General features: G+C 43.9%; 1 protein-coding gene across 49 annotated transcripts in view; it reads left to right on the top strand.

Moving 5' to 3' along the window:
- The first annotated feature begins 9,845 nt into the window (after positions 1 to 9,845).
- SIPA1L1 (signal induced proliferation associated 1 like 1) overlaps positions 9,846 to 15,294 on the top strand; it is a 399,857-nt gene continuing 394,408 nt past the window's right edge. For 16 of the 49 annotated variants that reach the window (XM_058293166.2, XM_071213828.1, XM_058293147.2 and 13 more), the window contains exons 1-2: positions 9,878 to 10,047; positions 10,626 to 10,685. The gene's annotated coding sequence lies outside the window, so the exon portion shown is untranslated. The other 33 variants (XM_058293142.1, XM_058293172.2, XM_071213827.1 and 30 more) reach the window with 7 other exon arrangements.

Raw genomic sequence — 15,294 nt, 5'->3', positions numbered from 1 at the left:
ATCTGAAGTTACTGAGGTAAAGACAGCCTGAGTTAGAGTCCTGAATCTAAGCCTGCCTCAAGGCTCAGTGGATTTTCTTCCACTCCAGGCAATTTTCTTTTCTTTTCTATTTTTTTTTTTTTAAGATTTATTTATTTATTTAATTTCCCCCCCTCCCCTGGCTGCCTGTTCTTGGTGTCCATCCGCTGCGCCTTGTTTCCTTGTCCGCTTCTGTTGTCGTCAGCGGCACGGGAAGTGTGGGCGGTGCCATTCCTGGGCAGGCTGCTCCCTCCCTTCACGCTGGGCGGCTCTCCCCACGGGCGCACTGGGGCTCCCCCACGCGGGGGACACCCCTGCGTGGCACGGCACTCCCTGCGCGCATCAGCGCTGCGCATGGCCAGCTGCACACGGGTCAAGGAGGCCCGGGGCCTGAACCGCGGACCTCCCATATGGTAGACGGATGCCCTAACCACTGGGCCAAAGTCCGTTTCCCTAGGCAATTTTCTTTATGTAGCTATAGGATAAATAAAAAATTACACTTATGGCCTTGGCCAATTTTCATATTAGAGTAAAAGAACTCATTGCTAGCCCCCAAATGAAAAGAATAAATAAAATAGAGATTTTTAAAAGCTTCATCTCTAATATGTGATTTGGCAAACTACAGGTTTTCTGCTGAGCTGTTTTAAGGTCACAAACACATTTAAAACTAGGTAAGCAGATTTGGCTTAACTGATAGAGCGGCTGCCTACCACATGGGAGGTCCAGGGTTCAAACCCAAGGCCTTCTGACCTGTGTGGTGAGCTGGCCCCTGCACAGTGTTGATGCACACAAGGAGTTCCGTGCCATGCAGGGGTGTCACCCGATAGGGGAGCCCCAAGCACAATGAGGACGCCCTGCAAGGAGAGCTGCCCTGCTCAAAAAAACCGCAGCCTGCCCAGGAGTGGCGCTGCACACACGTAGAGCTCACGTAGCAAGATGACACAACAAAAAGAGACACAGATTCCCAATGCTGCTGGTAAGAATGCAAGCAGACACAGAAGAACACACAGCAAATGGACACAGAGGGCAGACAACGGAGGAGTGGTGAGAGAAAAAATAAAAAATAAATCTTTAAAAAAAAACAACCCCAAAACAAATACATTTGAACTATCAACACAGGCATCCTTTCCTCTTTCCCCTGAAGTCAAGGCTATGATTATTCTAACATTTCAGTTGCGTGCCTTGGTACACACACAAATGAACCCTCATTACATATGTTTCCTGTGCTCAGGAACATGCGAAGTATGATTTATCCTGCAGAATCTCACTGTGCTTTCCTTGGATATCATTAGACAACTGTAACTCAAGCACCCCTGCAGCTCTTGGCCTCTTGTGAATGTTGCCTCTGCTTTGACTGGCAATGGAATATGTCAGATGGTCCTAGGAGGCCTCAGTCCACCACTTCCAAGTCATGAGCAAGCCCCTTGTCATTTCTAGGGATTTTCAAAAGCAAAGAGGTAGAGGTCTTTTAAATTTACATTCCTTCTCTAACACTTTTTGTACCATGAAATCTGATGAAAAAATGAAGGGACAAGGATTTGTTGGAAGGGAACTTACAGCTTCTGAGAGAATATTCAAGTTATTTTAAACAGTGCAAAGAGCTCCCAGGAAATCTTATTGGAGGGATGAATGAAACATTTTGAAAGGCTGGGAGATTTCTTTTAAAAAAATTACAGCTGGAATATCATGCACTGATTGCCTACATAGGAAAAAGCCAGAAAGATTGGTGAGCCAGGACTTTTAGTCCTTCTGGAATTTTTATTAAGCCCATGTTTACAAGAAAATCACTGGAAAATTCAGGAATGGCATGAGCAGCTCAATGGAATATGTTTCAAAGGAGGATACCTAGGAAAAGGAAAGGAAATTTGTTAGTGTGCTTTAAATTTTGTCTAAATTCAATCTATCAATGACTCATTCTACTGGTTCCCACAATTTAACTCTCTTTTTTACCTCTTCCCAAACCATGGATTTCTAAATCTAACTGCTAACAGGACGTATCATGGTAGTTCTGAAACCAGGCTACACAATGGTATCAACAGGGAAGCATTTAAAATACTGAAGCCTGGATTCTCAGATAATGATCCTAGGCTAGCAGCCTAGGACTTCAATCTAGAAGTGCTCGTCACTCAATGTGTCGTCCAGGCAGCAGCAGAATTGGCATCATGGAGGAGCTCATTGGAGATGCAGAATCCCAGGTCCCCACCCCAGATCTATGCAAAATCTATATTTTAACAAGATCTCCAGGTGAATCACATACATATTAAGGTTTTGGAATCAAAGGTCTAATTCAGTGATTCTCAACTGGGGGCAAATTTACCCCTGTCTCAGTTTCCTGGGACTGCCACAATAAAGTACCGCAAACTGGGGAATTTAAACCAACAGAATCTTTTTCTCTCACAATCTGGAGGTTACAAGTTTGAAGTGAAGGTGTTGACAGGTCATGCCCTGTCTAAAGACTTCTAGGGGAGAATCCTTTGCCTTGTTCAGTTTCTGGTAGTCCCAGGTGTTTTCTGGCTTGTGGTAGCATAACTCCAGTCTCTGTCTTCACATGAGTCTGTCTTCCGTGTCTTGGTGTCTCTTCTTACAAGGACATAAGTCACAGTGGATTTAGGGCCCACCCTAATCTGTTATGACCTCATCTCAACTAATTACATTTGAAAAGATCTAATTCCAAATAAGGCCACAGTTCACAGGTACTGGGGATTAGAACTTCAGCATCTCTCTCTTTTTTTTGGAAGGTTGGGGAGATCAACTTTCAACCCCACTTCCTGGAGGGGACACTTGGCAATGCATGGAGATGGTTTTGGTTGTCACAATTGGGAGGTGGGTACTTCTAGTATCTAGTGAGTAGAAACCAGGGTTGCTGTGAAACATCCTATAATAATGCACAGGACAGCCTCCACAACAAAGAATTGTCTGGTACAAAATGTCTATAGTATCAAGGTTGAGAAACCCTCAGCTCAATATACTATTCCCTTTTCTTCTTGTTTATCTCTTAAAATATTTCTACACTGATTCTGACCCTCATCACAATTGGTTCACATCACAATTCTTTTATAACAAGTCTTCCAGACTCTGATCTCCACAGCTAGAATGAATAGCATTTATAATGGTAATGACTGAGTACTTAGTATGTGTCAGGCACTAGCTAAGCATTTTTATGTTGATTTTTATCTGTACAACAATGATGTGATGTTATTAGCCTCATTTTAGAATGAAGGAGAGAAGAAAGGTTAAGAACTGAGCTAGTGAGTGGTGGAACTATGATTCAAATTTAAGTCTGATTCCAACACTCATGGTTTTAAATTTGCTATGTCTCCAATATGCAAATTTGAATGTCTCCACCTTGCTACAAATCCTTCAATGGCTCCCCATCATCTACTGCATAAAACGCAAGCTCCTTAACATATCACACAAGGTCCCTTATGACTTGTCCTCTTTCTTTCTAGCTGACATTAGTGCCCAAGACCTGGATTGCCTCTCTACCCCAAATGCCTATAACTTCATGGCTCAAAAAGCTCAAGAGGATTCCTAATAGCAGGGTTCTTTTTTCCCTGTCTGAGATCAGGTAAAGCCGGTTAAGAGACTTCTCCACTGCTGAGCCTCCCTTTGGGCCCCATGTTGGGTGCCAGTTGCTGAGAACGAGCTCAGCAATAGATTTGCTTAAAGGAAAGGTGACACAGAACTTACAGAAATAATGAACAAAGAGAAATATGAGAGAGGAACCAAGGATGGAGCAAGGGGGTTTGTAGCTTGCTGTTAGAACTGCAACATCATCTACAGTAATAGGGAATGACTGCAACATCTAAAAACTGCAACATCTATAATAGAACAGGTGTAATGCTTACAATAAGGAACAGTTTCCCACACCACACCACCCCACCAAGATGGGAGTTCTGGTTCTGCAAAGTGGCTAAACTTCACTCACAAACACTTATTGAGTACCTACTTTGTGCAAGGAACTATGCTAAAGAGTAGAGATTTAAGAGCAAACAAGATGTAAATCCTGCCTCCGAAGAATTTACAGACTTAAGTAAAATCTCTATATTAGTTTTCTATGGCTGCTTGAACAAATTACCATAAATGTAGTGACTTAAAACAACACGAAATTAACTTACAGTTCTGGAGGTCAGAATTCTAAAATGGGTTTCACTAGGCTAAAATCAAGATATTGGCAGGGCTGCATTTCTTTTGAAAGCTCCAGGAAGGAATCCATTTCTCTTGCTTTTTCTGACTTCTAGAGGTCTCCTAATCCCTTGGTTCACAGCCCCTCCCTCCATTAAGGCCAGCAGTGTAGAATTTTCTTAGGAGTCTGTGAGTGTGCTTCCATGGTCACATCTCCATTTCTGACTCTGACCCTCTTACCTACCTCTAATAAGAACCTTCTGAATACTGGGCCCACTTGAATAACCCAGGGATATCTCCCTATCTCAAGGCCCTTAATTTAATCACATATGCAAAGTCACTTTTGTCATGTAAGGTAATGTAAGTCACGGGTTCTGGGGATTAGGATGCGGACATCTTGTGGGGGACATTATCCTGTCTTTCATACTCTGCTAGTCCCTTTACTTTCTCTGTAAAATAGCACTATTTGGGAAGCAGATTTGGCTCAAGGGATAGAGCATCTGCCTACCACATGGGAGGTCCTGGGTTCAAACCCAGGGCCTCCTGACCCATTTGGTGAGCTGGCCCATGCGCAGTGCTGACGCGCATAAAGAATGCTGTGCCACGTGGGGTGTCCCCTGTGTATGGGAGCCCCATGAACAAGGAGTGCGCCCCATAAGGAGCCACCCAGTGCAAAAAAAGTGCAGCCTGAACAGGAGTGGTGCCGCACACACAGAGAGCTGATGTAACAAGATGATGCAACAAAAAGAGACACAGATTCTGGGTGCTACTGACAAGAATACAAGAGGACACAGAAGAACACACAGCAAATGGACACAGAGAGCAGACAATTGCGGGGGGTGGGGAAGGGGAGAGAAAAAAAAATCTTTTAAAAAATAAAAAATAAAAATAGCACTATTTGTTGATTCAACAAACATGTATTGAGAGCCTACTATGTGACAGGTGCTGTTCTAGGTGCTGTGAATATAGCAGTGAACTAAGCAGGTGTAAAGTCCCTGCCTTCAAGGTCTTATATTCTAGATGGGAAGAGACAATAAGCCAACAACAATTAAATAGTAGGACAGCTAGTGATAGGACTCTGGAGAAAAGTAAAGCTGGATGAGGGGTCTGGAGAGGATGAGATTGGGGTGGTTTTTATTTTATAAAGAGTGACTGACTATTAGGATCCAGCGAGGAGAAAAGAAACAACCTTAGATAATTCAAAAAGAGGGAATTTAGTACAGGCAACTGTTACCCAGGTGATGGAAGGGCTGAGAAGCTAAACAGGATAACTGCAGGAAATTGCTCGCACCCTTCGTTTGGAGGTGTTACCAGACCCTGAGAACGGCTGTTACCCAGTGGAACTCTAGGCCCTGGAGGAGATGTGTCTGCTGCTAAAACACTGCCCGAGGCAGACAGTGAGGAGGAGGAAAGACCCTAAGTTGTCCCCTTGGCTTGTCCAAATTCCTGTCATGCTTCCCAATGACTGAATAGAGATGGAAGACTGACAAGGGAGCTGGCAAGAGGCCCATGGGGTTCAGAAGAGAGAGAATACGAGAGCAAGCAGGCAAATGACCAACACAGTTACCTTTGTACAGAGACCTAAAGGAACTCAGGGAGTGAGCCACGCAGATATTTGGGAAAAGACTTTTCCAGGCAGAGGAAGCAGCAAATGCAAGTCCTGAAGGAACAGTAATGATGTCGGTGTAGCTAGGGTAGAGGGAGGGAGGGCAGAGAGGAAGGAGATAAGGTCAGAGCTCTAGGTGGGCATCAGTGCATATACAGTTCTCTAAGGCAGAATACAAACTTTGGTTTTTCTCCTAAGTGAGATGAGAAGCCCTTAGAAGGCTTCTCAGCAGAGAAGTGTCATGATCTGACTACTGAGGTTACTAAATGGTAATATATTAGTTGGTATTTTAAATATGTAATAAATACTATTATGCAGATAGGAAAATGGGATGTTCTAAAGAATCCAGTATTCAGGCAAATACAGTTATACCACATAGGGCTAAGCAATAAAACACTAAAATTGAAAAGCATGGGCGGTGGACTTGGCCCAGTGGTTAGGGCATCCGTCTACCATATGGGAGGTCCGCAGTTCAAACCCCGGGCCTCCTTGACCCGTGTGCAGGTGGCCCATGCGCAGTGCTGATGCGCTCAAGGAGTGCCCTGCCACGCAGGGGGTGTCCCCCGTGTAGGGGAGCCCCACGTGCAAGGAGTACACCCCATAAGAAGAGCCGCCCTGCGCGAAAGAAAGTGCAGCCTGCCCAGGAATGGTGCTGCACAAGCGGAGAACTGACAAAGATGATGCAACCAAAAAAGAAACACAGATTCCCGTGCCGCTGACAACAGAAGCGGACAAAAGAAGACGCAGCAAATAGACACAGAGAACAGCAACCAGGGTGGGGGGGGAAGGGGAGAGTAATAAATAAATAAATAAATCTTAAAAAAAAAAAAACAGCACTGTGTGATTTTGAGGACAGTTTGGTCCTTTTTAATGTTTCAGAGTCTCCTTTTTGAATATTAGTTAGTATTGCCCTGTAGATGTATGGCTCATAACAGGAAGCTCTGAACTGATGACAATCGGCCAGATAAACCAGATTTTTAGAAGTTAAACAAGCAAATGCTAATAATATTTATAATATTAAAAACATCAATTTTCCTTGCTTTCACCTTAAAACAAACTAAGAAGCAAATAGGGAGGAAGCAACACAGTAAATGACTACATGTACTCCTTATCCATAGGAAAGGTTACATCCTTTGTGCGTATGTAAGCGGAAGGCATGTTGGGCAAAGGTGGGTGGCAGAGAGCTGAAGCCAGGAGAGGGAGTGGGCAGGAAATGGGCTGAGATCTAATCTGCACTTGACAGACTCCCCTTTATCCATCTTCTACTCCTCCCTTGTCTTCATTTTGAAATCCCAGTAAGGTTAGGGAGGATACAGGAGGAATGTTTGACCCAGAGAACATGCAGTAGGAAAGAGAGTTTTGGTGGATTTTGGCGGATCTCTTTTATCACTTATGAAAGTAATTTGCAATGAGGTACAAGTAGTAGCACATAGCTTTGAAACAGAAGTTTTAGGTCCTGGGACAATTTCTACTATGGGCAAAGGTTAGGAAAGTTATCTTTGTAATTTGAAGCCAAAATCCATCTCTTGAGCTGCATTAAGAAGTATCTTGCATTAAGAAGTAGAAAGATAATGAAACAAAAAGAGACAGATTCCTGGTGCCACTGACAAGAATCCAAGCGGACACAGAAGAACACAGTGAATGGACATAGAGAGCAGGCAACAGGTAGGGGTTGGGGGGAGGGAAAAAAGGGGAAAGAAAGGAAAAAAAAAAGTGGTGAGGAAAGTTAATAGATTTGGTGCTTGGTCAAGTATTATCTGGGAACCATAGAACATGTGCCTGAAGTTGTACTGTATTGATGGACATGGATTGGCAGCCATCCTTTAAGGGCAAAACTGTATTAAAAATTAAGGTCATAATAAATGAGCAACAACCTATTTATAATATTTGCTATGTTATGAAAAACGGTACTTTAAAACAGATGCACAGAACTGATGGTGATGTTCTACTGTGTTTCTTTGTAAAAATTTGACATTACAAATACCAGTCTGTAGGGAAACGGACTTTGGCCCAGTGGTTGGGGCGTCCGTCTACCATATGGGAGGTCCGCGGTTCGGGCCCGGGCCTCCTTGACCCGTGTGGAGCTGGCCATGCGCAGTGCTGATGCGCGCAAGGAGTGCCGTGCCACGCAGGGGTGTCCCCCGCGTGGGGGAGCCCCACGCGCAGGGAGTGCGCCCGTGAGGAGAGCCGCCCAGCGTGAAGGAGAGGGAGCGGCCTGCCCAGGAATGGCGCCGCCCACACTTCCCGTGCCGCTGGCGACAGCAGAGGCGGACGGGGAGGCAAGACGCAGCGGATGGACACCGGGGGCAGGCGGCCAGGGGAGGGGGGGAAATTAAATGAATGGGTGAATCTTTAAAAAAAAAACAAAAAAACCCACAAATACCAGTCTGTGAATCTTAACTACAGGTCCTCCCTTTCTCCCTCCATTCCTATAGCTATTTTGGTGGGGATATGGATTATTTAGTATGGTCCTTGGTTTTAGTTAATGTATTTGTTAAATAACAAGGAATCTCTTTAGAGTCAGTATAAAAACAAAACAAGGACTTTTAGATTCCCTTTAAAATTAAGGTAACTTGGTCAATATTTTTGTTAGTTTTATAGTTGACACAAGAAACTTTAAAATAGTCAATATTTAGCTAACAATTATAATGACCTACTATAAAATGAATCATTTGTTTTTAGTATTGTTTGATGTAAGAGGAAAATACGGTTATTTACTGAAACTTTCAATAGGTCTAAGAGTCATAGAATTTTAAAGCTATAAAATGATCTACCAACATCAGGGTTATCCCTCATTTTAGAAATGAAGAACCAAAGAGATTAAATAAATTCTCAAGGAGAATCAATTATTAGTGGCATAGAAGGATTCAAACCCTAGTTTCCTCACTTTGTCTAATGCTTTTTATCACTCTATCACTTATATTACATGATATTAGGTCTATAATATAACAACTTTCAAGACATAGGGATTAGGTTTGCATGCAAGCTAAAAAAATCTAAACTGCAGTCTTCATGCTCTGTTTTAGGTTTCTAATTCCATGGAATTAAGTCAAATAATGGTTTCCCAATATTCACGTAAAGAGGAGTGTGATCTACTTTTTAAAATTGAGATATAATTTACATACCATGAAATCTATTTTTACTCATCCAGTTGAAATTTAAAGTTTAAGCTTAACTTCTATTCACAGTGCATAAAATCTCCAAAGAAAATTCCTACAATTAAAAGAAGAAGCAGGGAATGAGAAGATTCCATCTTCATGATTAACTGCATCTTGTAATAGATAAAAGGGCATTAGGAATAAGATTATTTGAGGATGCTTCATGATTTTTTAAAAAAAAGCTCTTTCTCCATCCCTCACCCCCATGGTGAATAGGGTTTTTATGAGACAAAAATGGAGAAAGAAGGGGTATAGCCATTGCAAAACAGAGATGGTGCGAAAGGAAATGGGGGGGCGGGGCGGAGAGCAGTTCAATAGAATCAAAAAGATGTCCATGGAGCAGAAACATATTCTAAGCCTACTCTCCAGGGTTGGACAAAAAGAAAGTTTCTGAGAACATACAGATTGTTGGGGTCATTTATTCAATTTAAGCCCAATGTTCTAATTTTTCTCTCCCTCTCTGTGTGCGAGCATGGAGTTTGGGGTGGGGGGGGGGGGAAGTGGGGGTTGGGGAGTGACATTAGAAGGGAAGTTTGAAAAACTGGTAGAAATCTGGGGGGTATAGATATGACTTTGCATCTGTTGCATAAATCTACACCAGACCTCTTAAAAAACAATTTTCCTTATTTGCTAAATTTAGCCAGATACGACGCGGGTCTCTAAACATGCCCCTTCGAGCAGATTTTTAAAAATCCTTCTTCGGTTTCTAAACCTCACTTTCCCCACCGTTAGGACGTCAGGCAAGGAAGGGGGTTGAAACTGCACCCACGTTTGCTGGAGTCCGGAATCCAGGGCTTTGCGGTTGTCATAGCAACCAGGAGTTCCGCAGTTCCCCACCTTCCTCTAACTCTTTCCACTTCCCTCGCCGTCAGGGCAAACAGCCGATTCTCTCGCGAGATTTGAGCGTGGCGGTGAGCCTCCCTGCGGTGAGCTCACCCGAGATTTGGGAGGGAGGGAGCGCAGGAGGGGAAGGGATGGGGCGGGGAGGCGGGGAGGCGGGGAGAAGAGGGGAGGGGAAGGGCCAGTGCGGCGCAGCCTCCGCCGGCAACTTTGTGAGCGAGTTGAGTGCGTGCAAGAGCGAGTGAGCGAAAGTCAGTGCGGCGCCAAGGCCCCAGGAGGAGGGTCCCTGGGGAGGGCCAGGTCTGGGCCCCAGAAGCCACCCTCTTAAGCGCCTCCATCCTCTCCTGCCTCTGTGACTTCGTCCCCACTACCTATCCCTCCTTCCTAGTCCTCCTGGGCCTTCCAGTCCCCGTCTGGAGTTACCTGTCCCCTCCCCCTCCGGACACGCGCCTCCCCTCTCCCCCGCGCCCACTTCGTATCTTCAGTCCTCGGTGCCCGCCTCAACTCGCTTCCTGCGCCTTCCACCTCTGAGCTTTTTCTCCCGTGGGCGGGCGGCCGGGTGGGATGGGGGACGCTGAGCCTCGTAGGCGGCGCGAGCGGGGGCCCGGACGCCCAGACAATAGTTGATGCCCGGGGAGGGGGGGTTGCCTCCCGCCCCTCACTCCTCCGGGAGCGCGGCCCCCGCCGGCTGCTCTCCAGCTTGCATTCCGGGGCCTCCTGCGAGCCAGGTTCGGGAGTTGGGCTGATTCCACCCCTTCCTCCCCCAAACCCCCTCCACTCGGCGCCCGCCCCGGCCGGGCCTCGTCGCCTGCGGTTCTCCGCAGAGCGGAGCGAGCGAGCGCGCGCGGACCGTCTACACGGTTTCTCTTTCTCCCCAGGGAGAGCGCGCGGCGGACGCGCCCCGAACGCGCGGCGGCTTCGGGAGGCCCGGCAGAGCGGTAAGTGCCCCTCGCGTTCCAGGTCCGGGCAGAAGAACTGGGGTGCAGGACTATTGACAGTTGCCCACTCCGTTTCTTGTCGGGGCTCGCGACCAGGACCCCAGGAGGCTGGCTAAAGTTTTATTTCCGATTTGATGGCGTGCTGGAGTAGCCCAGTACGCGGGGGCGCCGGCGGGGACGAGTCCCGGCTTCGGCGCGCGCGCGCGCTAACACCTCTGAATCCGAATCCGACAGCTACCAGGCAGGATCCCCTTGCTGGGGGCCGGGAGACCCGCGACCCCATCGGGGTGGCTGCGCGCATTCCGCTACTTTCGTCCCCACCGGGCGACCCTTCCCCTTCGGTCACCTGGGTGAGCGCTCTGCAGGCCGAGGGGACAGACCGAGTAGTTTAATCGTGGGAAAGGAGAGGAGCAGCTTAGTGCTCGCGGGTGGTTAATTTCCCTCCTCCGGGTCGAGGGGATGTGAAATCCGGGATGCTCTAACCTGCTTTCCTTGGAGCAAGTAAGCTGTGAGCTGGCTGGGGAGGCGTGAGGGTGCTGCAAAAATAACTTTTCCTCCTTCACCCCATCTGTTTCCAACTTCTCTCCGGACTGTAAAGGAAATTGCCAGGGTTCTAAATCGCTCCGCGACATTTCTAGGTGGAGAAGTAATCGCATTGGGCTGGTGGAAATTTCAACAGGGTTCACTGTTGGAAAACAGACAAGGGAAATGGCTCACTTTCAAGGAAGATTGTTGTTTAACCGAATTGTTGGCATTCGTTTTCGAAGGAAAGCATTTGGGGATTGATGGCTCCAAGACTGCATTTACTTTATAGATTTTATATTTCATGGTGGGGATTTTGGAGACAGCATTCGATGAAATTAATACTGCCTGCTAAACGTTTATATTTCTTAACTGGGAGCCAATGATGTGATGCACATTTCAGAGTAAAGGTGTCGTCTTTCATCAGGTTCCAGGTCTATCTGGATGAACTGCGGTTGGCGTTTCCTTAATAAAGCAAACCTTTCATGTTGAAACTCTGACTCACTCCTTAAAGCCATTGTTTTTATACTCGTACTCTGTGGGAGTTAAGTGTCAACTTTCTCCAGTTTTCTCATATTGAATATTCTTCCAAGGCAAATATTCTCTGGCGGAATCTTTTGGAAAAGTACAATGTTAAGTTCTATAGACTCTTTCCCTGTAACCAGTTTAGTAACCCTGTAATCCTTATTTAATGACTTTCACTTTTCCCTTTTTCATTTTTTGAAAGCTGCAATTAAGCTACCTTTACCAGTATGGAAACAAGCTGATGGTAGAATATAGAACAGTCGTAATGGCAGTAGTCTCAGATAAAAGGTTTAAATAAAACAGTTTATGGTCACCAGTCTGTTCAACTATTAGATATACCAGTTATTAACTAGACAACCACTTATTAACTAGAATATTAAGTATTAAAACATTTTCCCATGGAATAAATTTATACTAAGGTATTAGCAATAACAATGCATTTAAAATGACTTGAACAATAATTTGCTTATAATAAGTTAGGGTCAAAATAAGATTTTTTGGGGGTGACTGGCTTTATGTAGATGACAACTTATTTTCCTATATTTACATTAAGTTGTCTGGATCTTTGGATTTCTACAGTTGACTGTGAACTAGCAAGCTGCTCAAGACAGTCAGTAGGTGTTGCTGTTGCCAGCTTCTCTGCAGTTCCTGGGACTGCTCCTTGAGTTTGAAATTACAGTCTGGTGCAGTGAACTTTTTAGATCTGAAATGTCAGGCAGGGTTAGTTGTGACTTCATTGTAGGAGTCTATGGCAAGATTGGCTTGAACTGTTGATAATAATGCCAGAACACTTCACTGAAATTTTTATTGATACTCTTTTAACTCCATTTTTTCACTATCATTTTGTGGCTTTTGTATTTACTTTTGCTTTGAATTGCATTTTCATTTTGGTGTGTAGCCTCCTCAACCTTTTTTTTTTAAGGAGGTACTGGGGATTGAATCTAGGTTCTCCTACATGGGAAGCAGGTGTTCAGCTGCTGCACTATATCCGCTTCCCAATGAAAGTTGGTTTTTTCAGTTTTTGTTTTTAGGAGGTACTGGGGATTGAACCCTAGACCTCATACATGGGAAATAGGTGCTCAACAACTTGAGCTACATCCGCTCCCTGAAAAAAAAATTAATACCTTTTAGTAACTTTTGAATTCGAAGTTTGAGAATTGCTTGAGATTTGCAGTTCTGTAGACTGGGGGATCTTGGTTGACTATAAGTCCACATATATATATCTATATTCGACCTGAATTTTTCAATAAATGGCTGTTTTCTACCTCTTTAGGCTGTGAAACAGGAACATGAGGAGATGAGGAGAGGTGGAATGGTGTAAGAGTACAGATTCACCAAATATTTCCAGTTTAATGGAAAGCTTGTAGTGCTTAATGAGTACATGATTTGTGCCTCTTATATGTCCTCACTGTCATATTACTTTACTGTTGGTTTACATCAGTGTGTTTAAGAAGTGTGAGTATCCTTAAGGTTTTCAGATCACATTTTAGATTTCAGGCTTTTGGTTTCACTGATTGAATTGGTCTTTCTCTGAGGAAGACAAATAGCCTCATCTCCTTAATATAGAACTGTGATAGAACATGTTCCTTTTTTCCTTTTGGCCCTAATCATACAAGTTCAGATCTTATAATAGATTCAGAGAATCCTTTTCCCATATGTATTAGTCAGCCAAATGGGTGCTGATGTAAAATACCAGAAATCTGTTGACTTTTATAAAGGGTTATTTATTTGGGGTAGAAGCTTACAAGGTCCTAAAGAGTCCAACTCAAGGTACCATAAGAGGCACTTTCTCAACCAAAGTCTCTTGCCATGTGTTTTTTTTAGGTTTTATTTTATTTTATTTATTTATTTTCCAAATTCTACTCAATTTATTCATTTTTTTAAAAGATATTACATTAAAAAAATATGAGGTCCCCATTCGACCCCACTGCCCCCTCTTGCCATATGTTGATGCAAGATAGCAGGTGATGTCTGTGAAGGTTCAGCCTTCCTCTTTCCTGTTAAGGCTCTGTGGTCCCAGCATCTTCCAATCTCAGCTGTAGGCTGGCATGAGGCTAGTCTCTCTCCCCAGGGCTGGTTTCTTTTTGGGCTCAGCTGCTCTGTTCTCTTCACAAGGTCACCAGAGATTATCAGGCTCATCTCTCTTGGCCACAGGACCCTCTGTGGATCTTCTCTGTGTGTCTGCTTCTCTGTGTTCTTGACTGAGCATCCGTTTATATAGCCTACTGAGGGGGGTTGGGGACTCAACCCTGCACACCCTAATGATGTGGTCAAATCAAAGCCCTCATCTTAACATAATTAAAGTCATCTCAGCTGAATTTAATGCAGTTGAAGGGTATCATACCCGGAGGAACAGACCGGTTTGCAAAGATAAGCAAGTATCTTTTTCTGAATTCATAAGTAATATCAAACTGCTATACCATACTATCACTCTATTCCTAACCTTTTGAGATCTGTAGTCAGTCAGCCAATATTTATTGAGTGCTTTATTTGGGAGGTGTGCTACTGGGTACTCTGATGACAGGGGTGGATGAAAATATGTTCCTGGCCTTATAGAATTTACAGTCCAGTGGACCATTTGTGGTAACCATTTCTGGTTTGATGTTATGACACACTGATACTCCCATAAAAGTTTCATAAAGCGACTCCCATAAAATTTTTGTATAGCGGGCAATTATTTTAGAATTTTCAGTTATTTAAAATTGGTGGTATAATGGAGCCCAGTATTAGTCCTCAGAAGGTCTGGTCTTCAAATATGTGCTGTGCATTTTTCTAACTGTGAGATCTTGAAAAACAATTGAACTTCCTTTGGAACTTCACTGTCTTTTTCTGCAAAGATGGGCACAATATTTGCCTCACAGCTTTGCTGCAAAAAATGAGAATATATGTGTGAAAGTATGTTATAAACCATAAATCTTAATTGCATTTGCATTTCCTTAATTTCTGATGGGCAAATTCAGATCCCTGAAGGGAATTTTTACATTTTACAGATGAGGAAACAGACCCACGAAGTCCAAGTACATTTTCAAAGATTATGAAGCTAGATAGTGATCAGGAAGCAATTGTAAGGCAGCTCTCCAGATTTAACTATATTCCTTTGTTTCCTGTTTTTGTTTCTTTTAAATCTTCATGTCTATTATGTTAATATATGTTTATTTTCCCCCCACTAAAGTGTTCATTGTTTATTAAATGACTAAAATGGGAAGAAGCAAAACTTAAGGAAATTAACAAAATCTATATGAAAGTTGAAAAGTTATGAAAATGTTTTTAATACAGTGTTTGGTGACCAAGCTTTGGAGTTAAACTACAGAGTTAATGGAAAAAGAAGTTATAAAGTTCTAAATGGTAGACTCTCTAGGCTTGTTTTTTTGGTTTTTTTTTGGAACTGTCTGGGGATGGAACCTAGAACCTTGTATATGGGAAGCTAGTGCTTAGTCATAGAGCCACATTGGCTCCTCTGCGTTGGTTTTTTCGTTTTTTGCTTGTGAGGTTTTTTTTTTTGTCTTTAGGAGGCACCAGGAATCTAAACCAGACCTCCCATGTAGGAAGCCGGGTGCTCAAC

The sequence above is a fragment of the Dasypus novemcinctus genome, chromosome 3 (assembly GCF_030445035.2).
Source record: "Dasypus novemcinctus isolate mDasNov1 chromosome 3, mDasNov1.1.hap2, whole genome shotgun sequence".
NCBI lineage: Eukaryota > Metazoa > Chordata > Mammalia > Cingulata > Dasypodidae > Dasypus > Dasypus novemcinctus.
The sequence above is the reverse complement of the archived record's forward strand: the minus strand, read 5'-3'. Positions and strand labels throughout refer to the sequence as shown.